Source organism: Narcine bancroftii, chromosome 10, assembly GCF_036971445.1.
Source record: "Narcine bancroftii isolate sNarBan1 chromosome 10, sNarBan1.hap1, whole genome shotgun sequence".
NCBI lineage: Eukaryota > Metazoa > Chordata > Chondrichthyes > Torpediniformes > Narcinidae > Narcine > Narcine bancroftii.
Window position 1 is genome coordinate 11641363 of NC_091478.1, and position 15298 is coordinate 11656660.

At 41.1% G+C, this 15298-nt stretch overlaps 1 long non-coding RNA gene across 1 annotated transcript in view; it reads left to right on the forward strand.

Moving 5' to 3' along the window:
- Positions 1-2348: 2348 nt before the first annotated feature.
- The window catches only part of LOC138743886 (uncharacterized), a 71219-nt gene continuing 58269 nt past the window's right edge, over positions 2349-15298 (forward strand). The window contains exon 1 of the long non-coding RNA XR_011345093.1: positions 2349-2458. This is a non-coding gene — a long non-coding RNA (uncharacterized lncRNA). The remainder of the gene's footprint in view (positions 2459-15298) is intronic.

Consider the following 15298-nt stretch of genomic DNA (forward strand, 5'->3'; position numbering starts at 1 on the left):
ATTAGATGACAGCCAAAGGAGATCTCCAAGGATTTAAAAAAATTATAGTGAGAGTATTGCACTGAAGGCATTTTTAACTGGAAATATTTATTTATTTATCCCTTTATATTATCTTTCTTTTGTCTCTTGGCATATTGTGGTAACTTCATTGATACTATTATTGTTGGCGTGTCCTGTGAACCTGAGGGGCTGCAGCAAGTAAAAATTTTGGAGCCTTGTACTCCTGCGTACGACAATAAGTTCTTGCGCTCATTGACTGAAAAGCCGATCCTCAATTGCCTTTGAGGTGACAATGAATTGATGATGAATTTTAAAACTATTGATTTCCAAATCATATTGTGTGGAGCCTGGACCAAACTATGGGAACTGGGCACTCCTGAAATGGAGCAGAAGATGTTAAAAAAGAATCTCCTCTTCCCCAGTGCTGACAGTGCAATTATCCCATGAAGTGAGCAAGGTTAGAATGAATAGCTCTGTATATCCATATAGTTCCAAAATCAAATTAATGCAATGATTGTATTACATTTAAGACAACTTTTTTAAAAGTTGCAACCAGGGAATAGATTTTTATTCACATCCACCTGATAAATCCCACGTATCTGCTTCATGACATTAATACATCAGCAATTCCCTCTAAGCTGGATGTGTTTGAACCTGAGTTGCCCAGAAGTCTGTTCCAGCGGCTTTTGACGTGAAGAATCCATGTCACTCGCAATTATTTGTGAGCTTTATTAGTTGGATGTTATGGCCATAATCGGATTGCTTTGAATATAGCAGCTCTTGCCCCTTGGCTGAGAATGTAGTTGATGTTAAAAAAAGAAATTGTGATTGTGTTACAGTCACATAAGGATGCGTTTGATGCGCTAGGGGGGGAGTTGAACGCTTGTCAAAAACTCCTAATGATTAGAATGTATGTTTGGATTTGTACCTGGAGAACACTTGTCAAGAAATATTCTAAATAAATATTTGTATAATCAGCAAAAGTGCCGTGGAATCAGAATTTTTTGTCATTAACCATATAAACCATTTACGGAGCGGAAACAGGCCATGTTGGCCTTTCGAGTCCGCACCGGTTCACTGATTTTGTGCGCCCTCTTCAGGCATTGGTCCCGGTAGATCTTCATTCAATAACGATGGGCGAATTCAATGCAGGTGGAATCAGTCGTCGAAATGTTTGGAGGACTAACTGTCAAGGACAAGCCATGGCTGTCAGGTCTCTGGAATAAAGCCTGGCCTTGAGGTCAAAATGAGAAGGGAGGGTGGGAAGAGGAGGGCTGTGTGTTGAGAGGAGATGACAGTGAGTTCAGCTTCCATCTCATTGTCGAAGAATTTTGCCTGATTATTCCCCAGGAAAAAAAATTAGTATGGCAGGATGGCAAAAAGAGAAATTATAACCCTTCTTCCCAAAATTCAAAATAAATCAAATAGTGCAAGAAAAAGGCAAAGTCAGGTAATGACTATGGTTCAATATTCATTCAGAAATCTGATGGCGGAGGGGAAGACGCTGCCCTCGTGCTGCTGTGTTGCTTGTCTTCAGGCTCCTGAACCTTTTTTAACAATAGTAGCAGTGTGAAGAGGGCCTGGCCTGGGTGAGGTGGGGGGGGGGGGGGGGGGTCCTTGAAGATAGAGGGTGATTTCATTAGACACCGCCTCTTGTAGACATCCTTGATGGAGTTGAGACTCGTGACCATGATGTTGCTGGCTGACTTAACAGCCCCCTGGAGTTTTTTCCTGTCCTGAGCACTGGCACCTCCGTACCAGACAGTGATGCAGCCGGACAGAATACTCCCCATGGTACACTTGTCGAAGTTTTCAAGAATCTTTGCTGACATACCGGATCTCCTCAAACTCCTCGCAAATTATACCTGCCGGCGAGCCTTCCTTTATTTCTTCACAGTAATTCAAAAATCACGGGGATGAAATGATTGCTCTCCTTTCTCTCTCTGCAGATCCTGCCCAGACTGCTGAATTTCACCAGTTCTTTGTTTATAGTGGTAATGCTTAGCGTTTACAAAACCAGTTCACCTTAAACATTGAGGAAAACATTTGCTTTGCAACAGCGTTAACTTTGCTATCTAATGCTTTTTAAAATAAAATAATTGTTTTTACTGAGTATTTTTCAAGATGTTAGCAAGGTGGTGGATGGTGAGATTGGTAAGGTGGTAGATAATCATTCAATTTTAATGCCGACCACAGATAAAGCTGATGGGGGTCAGGTCATCTGCTCCACAGACTCATTGACATCATTGGGAGGCCCAGCCAGTTTTGAAGATTAGGCGACCTTCTAAAATATGATTTAGCTGCCAGTGTTAATCTTGCTGCTTATACACAGCTTGCTGTTTGGGAGAGGAGGAACTGGATATTGCAGATGCTCACCATGTGTGTTCATTTGCTTTACGTTAGTTGTGGACCTCAATGCGTAACTAAAGCTGTTCTTCTCTGCATTCAATGGCTAAAGGTAATCATTTTCTTATTAAAGCAAATACATAAATCAAACATCCACCCACTTTGGAAAATGATTGGAACCGCACATCTGCTATAGGAGTCTGCATTTATAACAAGTCTCCAGATTCACTCCATACAAATTCACAGATTACAACTTTGGCTATTGTCAAATGTTGTGCAATGTTCATCGGTTTATGTCCACTGGGTGGGTGATTTGTCACAGATGTGCAGTATTACAAAACCTAAACATTGCATATGTTGGAAGTAAAAACAGCAAATTTGGGAAACACTCAGTAGATCTGACAGTACCTGTGGCAGGTGAAAGAGTTAGTATTTTCGTTTGAAGCAGACATTAGAAAGGATTAGAAAAAAAGCAGACAATGTTATTGCACCTTTTCTGGGAATTTTGGTAGTGTTTTATTAAGTATATGTATTTTTTATGAAAATTGTAAATCTATAGATTTTAATATTATATTCTCTTAGGCTCTACATCTGTGGTTCTCAACCTTTCTCTTTCCACTCACATACAACCTTAAGTAATCCCTATGCCATCGGTGCTCTGTGATTAGTACGGGATTGCTTACGGTGGTATGTGGGTGGGAAGGGAAGGTTGAGAACCACTGCTCTAGACCTAATTGTTACTAAAATATTTTCCTTGAGAAAAATTGTCAATGGCCCATTTCCTTTAGAGTTATGAAACCGTGCGCATGACGAGTCAATTTTGGACGATTAAAACAGTGGTTTTCAAACTTTTTCTTTCCACCCACATATTAATTCTAGTATTCTTTCTTATTGCCAATAAAAATCCTTCTGTTTAAAAACAACAGAATCAATGTGGACGTGCATTCATATCTTTCCAGGGTATCAAAGGCTATGGGGAGAGTGGGGAAAAGTGGGGGTGTGCGGGGCAAACTCGATGGGTTGAATAGCCTATTTCTTTTCCTATGTCATGGTCCTAAGAGCTTCTACATGTGACAGTGTTTGTCTTCTAATGTGATAATAGTTCAGATATACTTCAGTTCCTTTCCATTGTGAATTGTGCTTGATTTTCTGCCTTCTGTTTGCAGTAACAGCCAAGAATTTGCTTTCTGCAAATTCTGTTTTATGAATGAAGCCTTTGACGATGTGAAGGCAGTGTATAAGCTGCTCTCCCAAGAGACAGGGAACTGGGAAAACAATCAAAACAGATTGAAACAAGCCAGTTGTCTCTCTGGCAAGTGACACTGCAAGGTCAATGAACTATTGTCCACGTATTGCATTAAACAGGGCCAAGTCCCAACTGATTTGCTGCAGGAAATAAAAATTCTGTTATCTTGTTATTATCTGTATTTATTATTTCTTCATAACATAATGACCCACAGCACAGCAATGTAGTTGTCTCTGAACCACTCTCTGAAATGGCCGGGCAAGCCATTCAGTTGTATCAGATTGCGGAGTTTAAATATAATAAGAATAATGCCAGAAAGACCACCCACTATTGATCAAGTTAGACAGAGTTCACTCAACCACGGTAAGCCCTCCTCGTGAAAATCTGGAGACTGCTGTCTAAGCTGTCTAACAAATGAGTCAATTAGAGGCCTGACATCATCAATGCCTACAGAATGGGACCCTACTGGAATTGCCCACATAATCCCATCAGAAACTCTAGATGCTTTTGGTTTCATCAATAAGGCAGACTTACTGAAGATGTACTGGCTCAGAAGACCTTAAAATGACTCCAGACTGGGAACATTAGGCTCCTGGCAGGAGCGTTTGGAGACCCTTGATATGTTATTTAACGTAACTTAACATCACTTTAATCTATTCAAAGAAGGGTGGGGCAAGGTCAGGGGGAGCCTTACTAAAGCTCACTCTATTGGCCAGGGTGGTAGTTCATCAGCCACTGGTTGCGCTAATCACTAAGCTAACCATGCCGCCCACGGTTATGACATACAGGGCTTGTCTAATGAGGATAAATTGGGCCTATACTCGGGAGCTTAGAAAAATGATGATCATCTAATTGAAACAGTGTTCTGATGGGTTCATAGACAAAGGTTAATGTGGGCTGTGTCCCCCATTGGGGGAGTCTGGAACCAGATGAGAGAGAATCAGGTTAAGAACTCAATTTTAAATTTTAAAATTTAAATTTAATTATAAATTTAGACATACAGCACAGTAACAGACCCTTCCAACCCACTAGCTTGTGCTACCCAATTACACCCAACCCCAGTATGTTATTTTGATTAGTAGGAGGAAACCCACGCAGAGGGAATGCAAACTCCTTAAAGACAGTGCTGGATTTGAACCTGGGTCACTGGTGCTGTAACAGCTGTAGCCATGCCACCTCAATCCTCTAAAACTGAGATTAAGAAGAATTACTTCTGAGTATTTTCAAAGTTATCATTCTAACCCAGAAAGCTTTAGATGATGAATTAATAACTATATAGGTAGAGGTAATTAGATTTTGGGAGGATCAAGGGAAATTGTGATCAGTATTAAGGTGTTGAGACAGTCTCAATACCTCAATACAGGCCTACCCTCAGTCAGTCCTTCTTCTTCCTCCACAAGTTGTTCTTCCCCCTCTTCTAATCCAGCAACGTCTTCCTCTTCTTCCTCCATTGAAACAGAGGTTGGGGCAGCCTGACGACGGGTGCGGACCCTTTCCCCCCCCCCCCCCCCCCTGCTACCAGTCCAGAGTGGCTGGACTGAGGGAGGTCGGGTCCCCCCGCAGCCTGGACCAATTCGAGCATAGTGCGCGTGCGCGGTTGATCATTCCTGCACCGAGGGAGATCGATGTTGATTGCCGGCGCCATCTTGCGCAGCAGAATGCAAGGTCAGCGCCGGCGTAGTATGGACCCTTTCCGTCGATGATTGATGGGGTCGGGGCTGTGCCGAAATTGACGCTGGAGGCTGCATTTGTCCGGTAGGCCGAGTTTCTTCAGCAGTTCCAGGCTATTTAGTTGCCTTTTTTTTAAACCATTTGAGCCTAATCTTTCTCATAGCTGCATATAAGATACTTCAACAATATAATGAACAGTTGTAAACATTTTCTAAAAAACTTTAAAACGGGTTTTCCCACGTCTTCTCCCTGCGCCATCACCCCACGCCCTCCAGCGTTGAGACAATCTAGTGGAGCTGGTTCAAAGTAGCAATAGGTCTTGTACCTATCCCCATTTTGAATTTTCTTGTATTTTTATACAGTAACAGGAAGTTTTACGTAACTATTCTCTCAAAATGCACTTAATTCATAGAACAATTTTTTGTGCTTCCACTGCAATATCATCTTCTCTTCCTCATTTTATTGTCAGCTCGAGTGAAAAGTCACTAACACTGGTTCTCTTCTACTAACGCAGACAAACCTGCTAAATATTTCCAGCATCTTCTGTTTTCATTTCAGATTTGCCGTGTTTTGCCTTCATCCTGTCTTATGTTCATGAACGAGGGAAAAGTAGTGTTTTCTAGTGAGAATACAGTTTTATTCCTTCCATCAACTTTGTATTAAGTTGGCATGATGTCGTATATTATCATCTGTTTCCTTTGGCATATTCTAATGGACATGTATTTGTAAATATTTAACAGGGCCAAATGACAAGCAAAGTATACCAATGGTCTCTTTATAAAGTCACAGAGCCGTTGAGTTACATAGTAGCAAGAGTTGTATCACGTGGAAACAAGCCCCCTCGGCCCACAGTGTCAATGCTGACCTTCTTATCCTTCTCCTTTCTTCCCATTTGCCTGAGGTCTGTTATGTTCTCTGCCTTGCCTATTTAAATGCCTGTCTAAATACTTTTTGAGTATTGTGATTCTATCTCCGTCACAACCTCAGGCAGTGACTTCCAGATATCAGTGCAAAAAAAAACCTTTCTCCTGAAATCCCCATCAACACTACTTAAACTGATTACCTCTCTTGTTTTTGACATCACCACCCTTTCTCTCTGGACAACAATTTTTTCAAAAGGCTTGTTTCTTGAATTAAAAAAAAATCTGGGTTTATTATGGACATCTTCAAGCTGAACACAAAGATAATTTCAGATTTGCTGCATCACGTAGGAAGATGGAGAATGAACTTTTATTGAATTTCGCAAGTTTTATCACATAATGATGCTGCGGTAATACAACTGACCTAAGAATGTTCTGCCGCTGATTAGCATTTGTACTCAGCATCTGATGCCTCTCGTGTCAATTTCCAACAATAGTCAGCCAGCGTCGATGGATTCCAGTTTCCCCAATATCGCTTTTCCATGGCCGCAATACCTTTCGCCCTCTTTGTCACTGACCACAGCAAGATCAGCAAGGAAGAAGTCCAAGTGCGAATGCAGAAAATGAATTTTCAGTGAAATGTTGCACTTCATTGTTTAGGATGCTTGAAGTTGACTTAAAATATGACAAGAAATCACAAAAATCTAAAAAACAGTACATGATAGGAAAATTTTAAAGTGAGTTTTGTGATCAGCAGCTCAAAATCTATAAAATACACTCCGAAGTGTTCAGGAATCAAAATCTTCGTTGTCCAGAGTAATTTTATATACCATCATCAGGTCATTCCTCCGCCTCCTTCACTCAGGAGAAAACAAACCAGTCCATCCAATCTTGCCCCACTACTCAAGTTCTCAAATTCAGGTAACATGCTGGTAAATCTCTTCTGTTCTCTCTCTAGCACAAGAACTGTGGTTGACCAGAAATTCTCTCAATACTTCAAAGGCTCCCTGCAATTAATTTAGAGATACTCACCTCAGAGATTTACAGGACCTCTGACTCCACAATTATTTGTCTTGTTTCATGAGCTACCACTTACGCCAGTGGGAGAGACATGCATTGTTGATCCAGCATTAGTAATAATGGAAGCGGTCTCTTAAGTATCGCAAAGGTGGGAAAAGTGAAGTTTGTTGAGGTATAGGCCGGGCAGCCTATTTTCATTTATTTTTTTACAGGGATATGGTGTCAATAACATTTATTGCCTGCCCCTAATTGCCCCTGAACTCATGAGACGGTTAGTGTCAATTACAAAGGACTATACAAGGGCCAGATCTGATAAGGATGACTGATTTCTTTCAATGTAGGCCATTAATGAATCAGATTTTCATGATTACTGTTACTGAGATCAGATTTCTTTTTAAGCCCAAGATTTAGATTCTCCATTTGCGATGGCAGGATTCATATTTAGCACAGATTATATTTGTTCAGAACTCTATCTTCTAACCAGTAATTAGCATGAAGGAGATAGTTTTGATTTGCAGAGATCCCAGAAAATGGACTACCCATGGGAAGATTGAGAAAACTTGAAGAAAATGCATTAGTTCAAGGAAGAGTTAAGGATCACCATTGTTTATTCACACAATAATTCAGACAGTGAGTATGCTGAATGACCAAAGGAACTGCTCTCACTAACCATCCGAGACTCTCATATTTATGAAACGATAGTTATTTGTTTATTTGTTTGTCTGTATGCACGTTTTGCCTAGCTCTGAGGACCGGAGAACGCTGTTTCGCCGGGCGGTACTTGTGGTCGGTTGAAAGTATCGATATCCTGCCTCTGCTGGTAAAGTTGTTGAATCTTTCCTCACACTGGAATGGAAAGTCGCTGAAAAGGCAAGAATATTCCTGGCCTTCACTTCCTGCCAAACCTGTTGCTCCTTTGGCTATAATCACAATGTGCAAAAGACAGAGCTTGGAAATGTGAACAGTTTCAGGAGCGTGGCCAGTGTATCAGCTGAGCAGTGCTGAATGGATATCATTTAGACCCATTCCTTTTGAGCTATTACTACTTATATTAAACAGGTTGTTCAGTACATTCACAAACTAATTTCAAAACTATTACATGTGAGTTGATTCAAATTAGTAATGTGTGTCTTAAAGAGATTGCCAAATAGCTTGAACAAGTGGCACAATTTCGAACTGTTGGCAAAACAAAAGCAAACCATTTATGGGCCATGATGCAGTTTTGGAAGGTCAACGAGTCTTACTATTCTTAGGTAGTTCAGCCAGTTGGATGGATGTGGAGACTTTGTTCCTGTGCAACCATTTGCAAGAGAAAGCCACGCGTAATTGCAGGTAGTTTCAGGCTCTGCTCATTTTCCTTCCACATCAGCTGCGGGCCAGAGTCTCGGGTTTTGTTGCTCAAGCTTCCAGTGGCCCACGGCTTTACTGCTGACACCCTGCCTATCATTCACAGGGGAAATGAGTACATGCCATATTGAACCATTTTTGGACCATTATTTATCAGTGGTTTGTGATCAACTGCTTAAGTATCCATTTGATTCAAAATTGCCTTGCTCAACTCTATATGCAGCAAAAAAAACAGCTCTGATCAGGGATGGTGTTGAGATTATTTCTATCAGCATTTTTTTGCAGCATTGTATACGATCAGTACACTCCTGAGTGATAACCTATTTTCAAGGTATTTCAATTAAAAGCTTTTATTTAAAAAAAAATCTTATTTCTGCCTAAGACAGGAACTTAGAACGGAAATCAAAATTTATTCTGGCCCAGAAAAAGACATTTAATTCCAGGGCTTTTCCTAAGCACTTTTGCACAACAAGGAAGCAATTTTCTTACTGGCTGTAAAATGTAGTTTGAGATCGGTTAATTTCATGAAATAGTTCAGGATAATTGAAACAAATCCCTAATTAATCAACATATTTAATTTCCACTAGTTACAGTTTTTGAATGATAAGAGGGGAGTTAAGGAAAAATGTCTTCATCCTGAGGTGGTGGTAGAATAGATTTCACTGTGCGTACAACTGGAATTTCTCATCACATCTGAAAAAGTTCTTGGATGTGACATAATGAGCTATACCCACAATAAAATTCATGCTGGCTTTCTTCATTAGAAAATAATAATCTCAAGTCAAGTCCGATTTATTGTCATCTGATTGCACCAGTTCGACCCGACAAATCAGCATTCTCCGGTCCTCAGCGCAAAACATGCAGACACACAACCAGACATAACACACATACAGAAAACACTACACATGCAGGACAAGTGTTCATAGATACAAATACATTTTGTTCTGTGGCTATGAGTCTCGGATAGTTAGTGTGGGCAGTTCCTTTGAAGAATTCCTTTCTAATCCGTTAGAAATTCACTGTCATTTTCATTTCTTACTGATATTTCTCAGAAAATTCATTAATCTTGCTTAACATGACGAAAGAATGTTTTGGCTAATACCTGTACGATGTCAAGTCAAGTAAATATTCGCAGAACATGGAAAGGCATTAGCACCAGGAGCTTTACAGACCAGTCTTTGCAATTTACGATGACGGTGAACAAAACACTGATTTCGTGATATTTTTGGTGATACACTGAAATTATCGTGGCCAGCCAGGAGAAATTCCAGGAAGTTGTTGGAGTTTATTCTGTGAATGGAAAGCTATTTAACTATTTAGTATTCAGGTTTCAAAATCACATTAAAATGATAGTCTGGATCATCAAGACTTGTGTCATAAATGCCTGCAAAGAGATTAATCCGGCTCTGCATTGGGAGAATGTGCCTTCTGTTGGTTAAATCCCAAGGCAAATCTCTCCATATATTTCCCCATCTCTGATCCTTACTTCCTTTAATAATGCCCATTAATGACCTCTTTGATTCAGCCCTTAATGACCTGCTGTAATGTTTTTGCATTCATTTCTGGTCACCTCATTATAATAAGGATGTAACTGCTTTAGAGAAGGTGCAGAGGAGATATTCCAGGATATTGCCTGGATTAGAGAGATAGGGCTTTTCTCTCTGGAAAGATGAGAGGTGGCTTAATAGAGGTACATAAGATTAGGAGAGGTTTAGGTAGGATGGACAGTCAGCACATTTTTCCTGAGGCTACTGTAGCAAACACCAGAGGTTATCAGTTTAAGCTGAGTGGAGGAAAGTTGAGGGGAGCTGTCAGGTGTGTGAATGATGGGTGCCTGGTGGATTCTGGTACAATAGGCATGTTCGAAAGTTTCTTAGATAGGCACATGGATGTAAGAAAAGTAGAGGATCATGGGTGTGAGGTAGGGAAAAAAATTAGACTGTTGTGGAGTAGGTTTTCATAGGTCAGCTCAATGTCGTGGACCAAAGAGCCTGAACTATGCTGCAACGTTCTACTAATGATACCGTGTAAAAGTTACTGTCATTATTGGGGGCACTAGCTTTCAAAGGCATTCTGCTGAACTGAAATGCAGAGGTCCCGTACCTCCATGTAACTTGTAGTGCAGGCTTGGCAGAGACTCTGTTCCTTTCAAGGCTCTGCAGATACCCAGCACCAATTAACAACAGACTTATTTTATGATTCCTTTATTATCATGAACATGAAATATTGCACAAAATTGCCTTCTGCCGGCTGTAAGGCAAAGAGTTGCCATTAGTGTCACCTGTCACCTCATTCAGTAAAAGAGAGACAGAGAAGCAAAAGAGAGTCCCTCACGAGTCACTGAGTATCCGTGCATTTGCCTCTAGACCTAAGAGCCATCGGGAATCTGAGGTCAAGATCCAAACCTCTGACACGGTCAGGAAGTTCTCAGCATTCGAGGCTCTTCAGGAGTCCTCCTTGCCCTCAGAATCCTCTCAAATCCCGACTCTGATACTTGGCTCCCATGGGCCAGTCTCCAGCAGGCCTGCAGCCCTTGCGGTGACCCGGATCGCAAGTCACCAGCAGCCACCAAGCCCCCTTGCTGATTCGCTGCTGCGGTTAATTTTTCCTTCAGGGTACTCTCCTCGCCTTCTCCTTCTGCTCTCTCGTCTCCCGTGCCCTGCTCCAGTCTGCTGCTCCCAGGAGTCTGCAACCACTTGTGGCCGCTGCCAAGTGTAGGCGCTGGCATCTTGAGCAGAGACCTCTGCCGCTGCAGGATTTTACTTACAAAAAAAAACCTGTCAGCTCCTTTATCAGGCTGCTTTTAAAGCCTGCACAGAGATGCTGGCTGGGTGGTTGAACCCTGCAGAGCAGTGCTGTGTCTCTGCTCTCTGCTCTCCTGGGTCTGTACTAGTAGCAATGTTCCTGTTTCTGCAGTGCTGGCAACACTGCTCTATATTGGAACTCTTCTGGCAAATACTTGGCAGGAATGTTTTGAGTAGTACATCCACAATTGTGTTGAAGTATTGGATACATCTCGAAGTATAATGCCAGAAGGTGCTGGAAACGCTCAGCAAGTTAAGCAACACCTGTAGCGAGTCATTGTTTCAGCCATCAGATTGTAATGATATTGAGGGTACCCATTCTAGAGTCCTGAACATAAGGCAGGACTTTGCTTTATCAGTTTGTGAGGCCTCTCACTTTGCAGAGATCAACTTCCCTCTCTCCTCTATTGAAGGATTTAGCTGTCCCAAGTTGTCTCAACCAAGGAGGAGTGATGTCCAGCTAATGAAACAGATTAAACCCAGTTACATTATTATTAATGAAGCATATTTCATTCCGAGGAGTAAATTTTAGCAGAGGTTGTAACTCTGCAAAGGATTACACAGACGGGAAAGCATGCCTATGATTTGCAGATGAACAAGTGGTTGGTCACAGGAAGAAGGCTCAGAGAAAAGTTCTTTCTTGGATCAAGGCTGATTTTTTGTGCCTTCTTCCTGTGACTCCTCTATCTTCGCATTTTTATGCTATCTTTTGTATTTATCTTTACCAGTTATCTAGCAACAGCCTCATCTCTATATAACGTTTTACATCTACAGAAACAGCGGCGTCTTGTGCTATGATGACCCTTGATCAGGTCACGCGGATGGGATATCACACTCTTAATCAGGTCAACACGGATAGAATGGCTTCTTGTGATCAGGTCAAGAGGATGGGGAAAGGATACCAATTAGAAGTTTAAACTATGTCACCACGTGCATCTTGATCCTTGGGCAACTTCACTGGCTTGCTGTAAGGTTGAGTTTAGCAATCCCCATTCTGTCGAGTGAATATCTATTACAAGATCATCTGTCTGAAATGTTAACTCTATGTCTCTTTCCTTAGATGCTCCCTGATTGCTTAAGAGTTTTAGCATTTTCAGATTTTAGTTCAGATTTCCTGAATCTGCTGTTTTTGCACTTTTAAAGATTTATAGAGAGGTATGCCATGGAAACAGACCCTGACCATCAACCTCCCGCGAACGCCAATCCTACATTAATCCCATTTTTAAAAATGCAAAATCCACATCCTCACTAACTCTTCCCACATTCTGCCACTTGTTCAAGATTCCTTTATTGTCTTGTACATTTTGCCCACAATTTGTGAACTTCTGCTTGCGGTGAAGGCACATGAAAAGGTATCACTAGCCTAGCACCACCACTAATAAGAGAAAGAAAAACAAAGGAGCATCCCTTCAGAGACACTCATTGTCCATGGTTTCACCTCCAGCACTCCTGCACCCTCTGCTGCCACATGACCTCCTGTTCAGTCTGGCAGTGAACCCGAGCTTCTACTTCTGAATATCCACCACCATTCAGGAAGCTGTTAATTCCCAAGTCTCTTTGGGGGTCCATTCTCGCCACCGGCACTCTCGCGAATCACGATCCCATTACCTGGTTCCCTGGAGCCAGCCCACAGTGTGCTGTGTGTCCTTCAGTCTGCGAGCCCCTTGCAGTTCTGCTTCTGTGGTCATCTTCCCTGTGGTCATTGAGAGAATCTGCAAACTCCAGACATACTATACCTGAGGTCGGATTGAACCTGGGTCTCTGTCACTGTAAGACAGTCGCTCCACTGGAGGCACCACATTACCATTGGAAACAATTGTTCAAGCTATGATGTTGCAAGTCTAGTTTGTGTTTATTACAAGTTCAATCTACTGTTTTCAATATCTTACACAAAAATACTGATCATGTGAAAGCAACGATCTAAATCAAAGGTGGTGAGCACTTTCTACATACCAAGTACCAAATGACCAATCTTGAGCCTCTATCATAAAACTTTCTTTCTTGCACCTAGAGGCTGACTTGGCCTGTCAAACCATGTAAACACTGTACAGTGATCATACAGCTCAAATGGTTCAAGATTCAATTTATGGACGTGTAATAAAAACAGTGCAATATTACACAGAATTTATTTTATTCTGCTGTAAGGCAGACAGATTCACTATTGGCAAAAGTTGCCTGAAGCGCCTCTTACAGTCAGAGATATGAGTGGGAGAAGCAATGATAAGAATGAGCAGGGAGAATATTTCCCCAGCAATTGCAGTGAATGTCCATCATAACCCTATATTCTGGAATCCTGGCCTCAGGAATGCATCGAGCCAGCCTCAGTGGTTATGTTGGACTTCACTACATCAGAGTAACTTTGATATACGAAACTAACATAATATGAGATGAATTACAGACTGAAGTGCAATTGCAGTTTTGAACTTCATGCTGTCACATGAATCTCTAGATTGTGGCCATGTAACTTATTCTAATCTAACTACTTCCTATGGATACCTTGTTATCAGTTTTAGTTATAATTAATTTAATTTTTTTTTAGGTATACAGCAAGGTAACTGCCCCTTCCAGTCCTTGAGCCCATGCTGCTCAATACCCTTATAAATTGCAACCCCAGTCCATACAGCATAGGTTAAAGACAAACCTACAGCATTTTAGGACAGTGCAAAGCATTGCACATTGCAAATTCTTTTCAGTGCATGACGCTACAAAAAGTTTCACTTTTATGGCTAACTTTATCGGTTAGATGGCATCTTGGCCAACTTCCACGAAGCAATGCTGCTATACTTTTCCTTATGTATTTTCTCTCTTTGGCATATTTGTTTTTCATTCCTGTAAAATTAACATTGAAGAAATTGATTGGAGAATGGTGAAATGTAAAGGAAATTTAATGGCAGCTGTACTACAGTGATTTAATGTTTCTATTTAAAAAGGAAAGATCAGGCTTCTGTTTTGAGACATATTGTAAGGAAACGTAATTTATTTGATTGATTTGTTGTTAATGAAAGCTATGGACCTCATCAGCCTATCTCAGTTTAGTGATTAATGTCTTTACCTATCTGCAATGTATTTCTCTCCCCATCATAAAGGAGGACAGGGTTTAAGCATAAATTACTGCAGCCTTTATTATTGCATTATTACTGATAAGGTAAGATGTTTGACATACATGAATCTATATTTTATTTTAGGTAGCAAACCAATGGCAAGAGATATTTATCGTCTTCTTGAGTTATTTATTGTGTTACTTAACATAACAAACACAACCAAAAGCTTAATACACGTCAATCCAAATGAGCATAACCTTCAACATCTTGACATAGATTATTTGGTCATAGTTTGTTAAGAATTGTTAAGGTTTTATGATGTTCATAGGGAACATATGGGCATGACTGGTGAGGCCGGAATTTATTAGAAAGCACTGGAAATACTCAGCAGCCCAGGCAAGCTGTGTGAAGAGTAAAACAGACTTCATGTTTTCAGAGTTAATGCTCAAGGCTGATGGCCCCATTTTAACCTCCATCACTTATGGTCCTTGGACTAAGTGGCCCAATGTGCTCGCTTCGGCAGCACTAATACTAAGTTGTCCAACAAGTTTTCTCCAATGCTGACAAAGAATTGGTGGGGGAACTCAATGGGTCAAACTGCATCTATGGGTAGAAATGGTGGGACTTCAATAAAAGGACCGACCCAAAATGATGATTGGCCACGTCTACCCACGGATGCTGTTTGTCCCATTGAGTTCCTTCAGTAGTTCTTTGTTCGCTCTAGATTCCAGCATCTGCAGTCTTCGTGTTTCTCTGAGCTTTTTCAAATGGTGGATGAGAATGTGGCTGGTTTGGACAGGTGTAGCCTGTCTGGATATGCAGTGCACATTCCATCCTTCAAGGGCATCGCTAGACTAGATGGGTAGTCTAACTGGACTGAAAAGATTAATCGCCATCATCACTGAAACAGTTTGGTGGAAATTGAAGTGAGGAAAGAGAAAAGGAGTTAACATTTCAGATTGG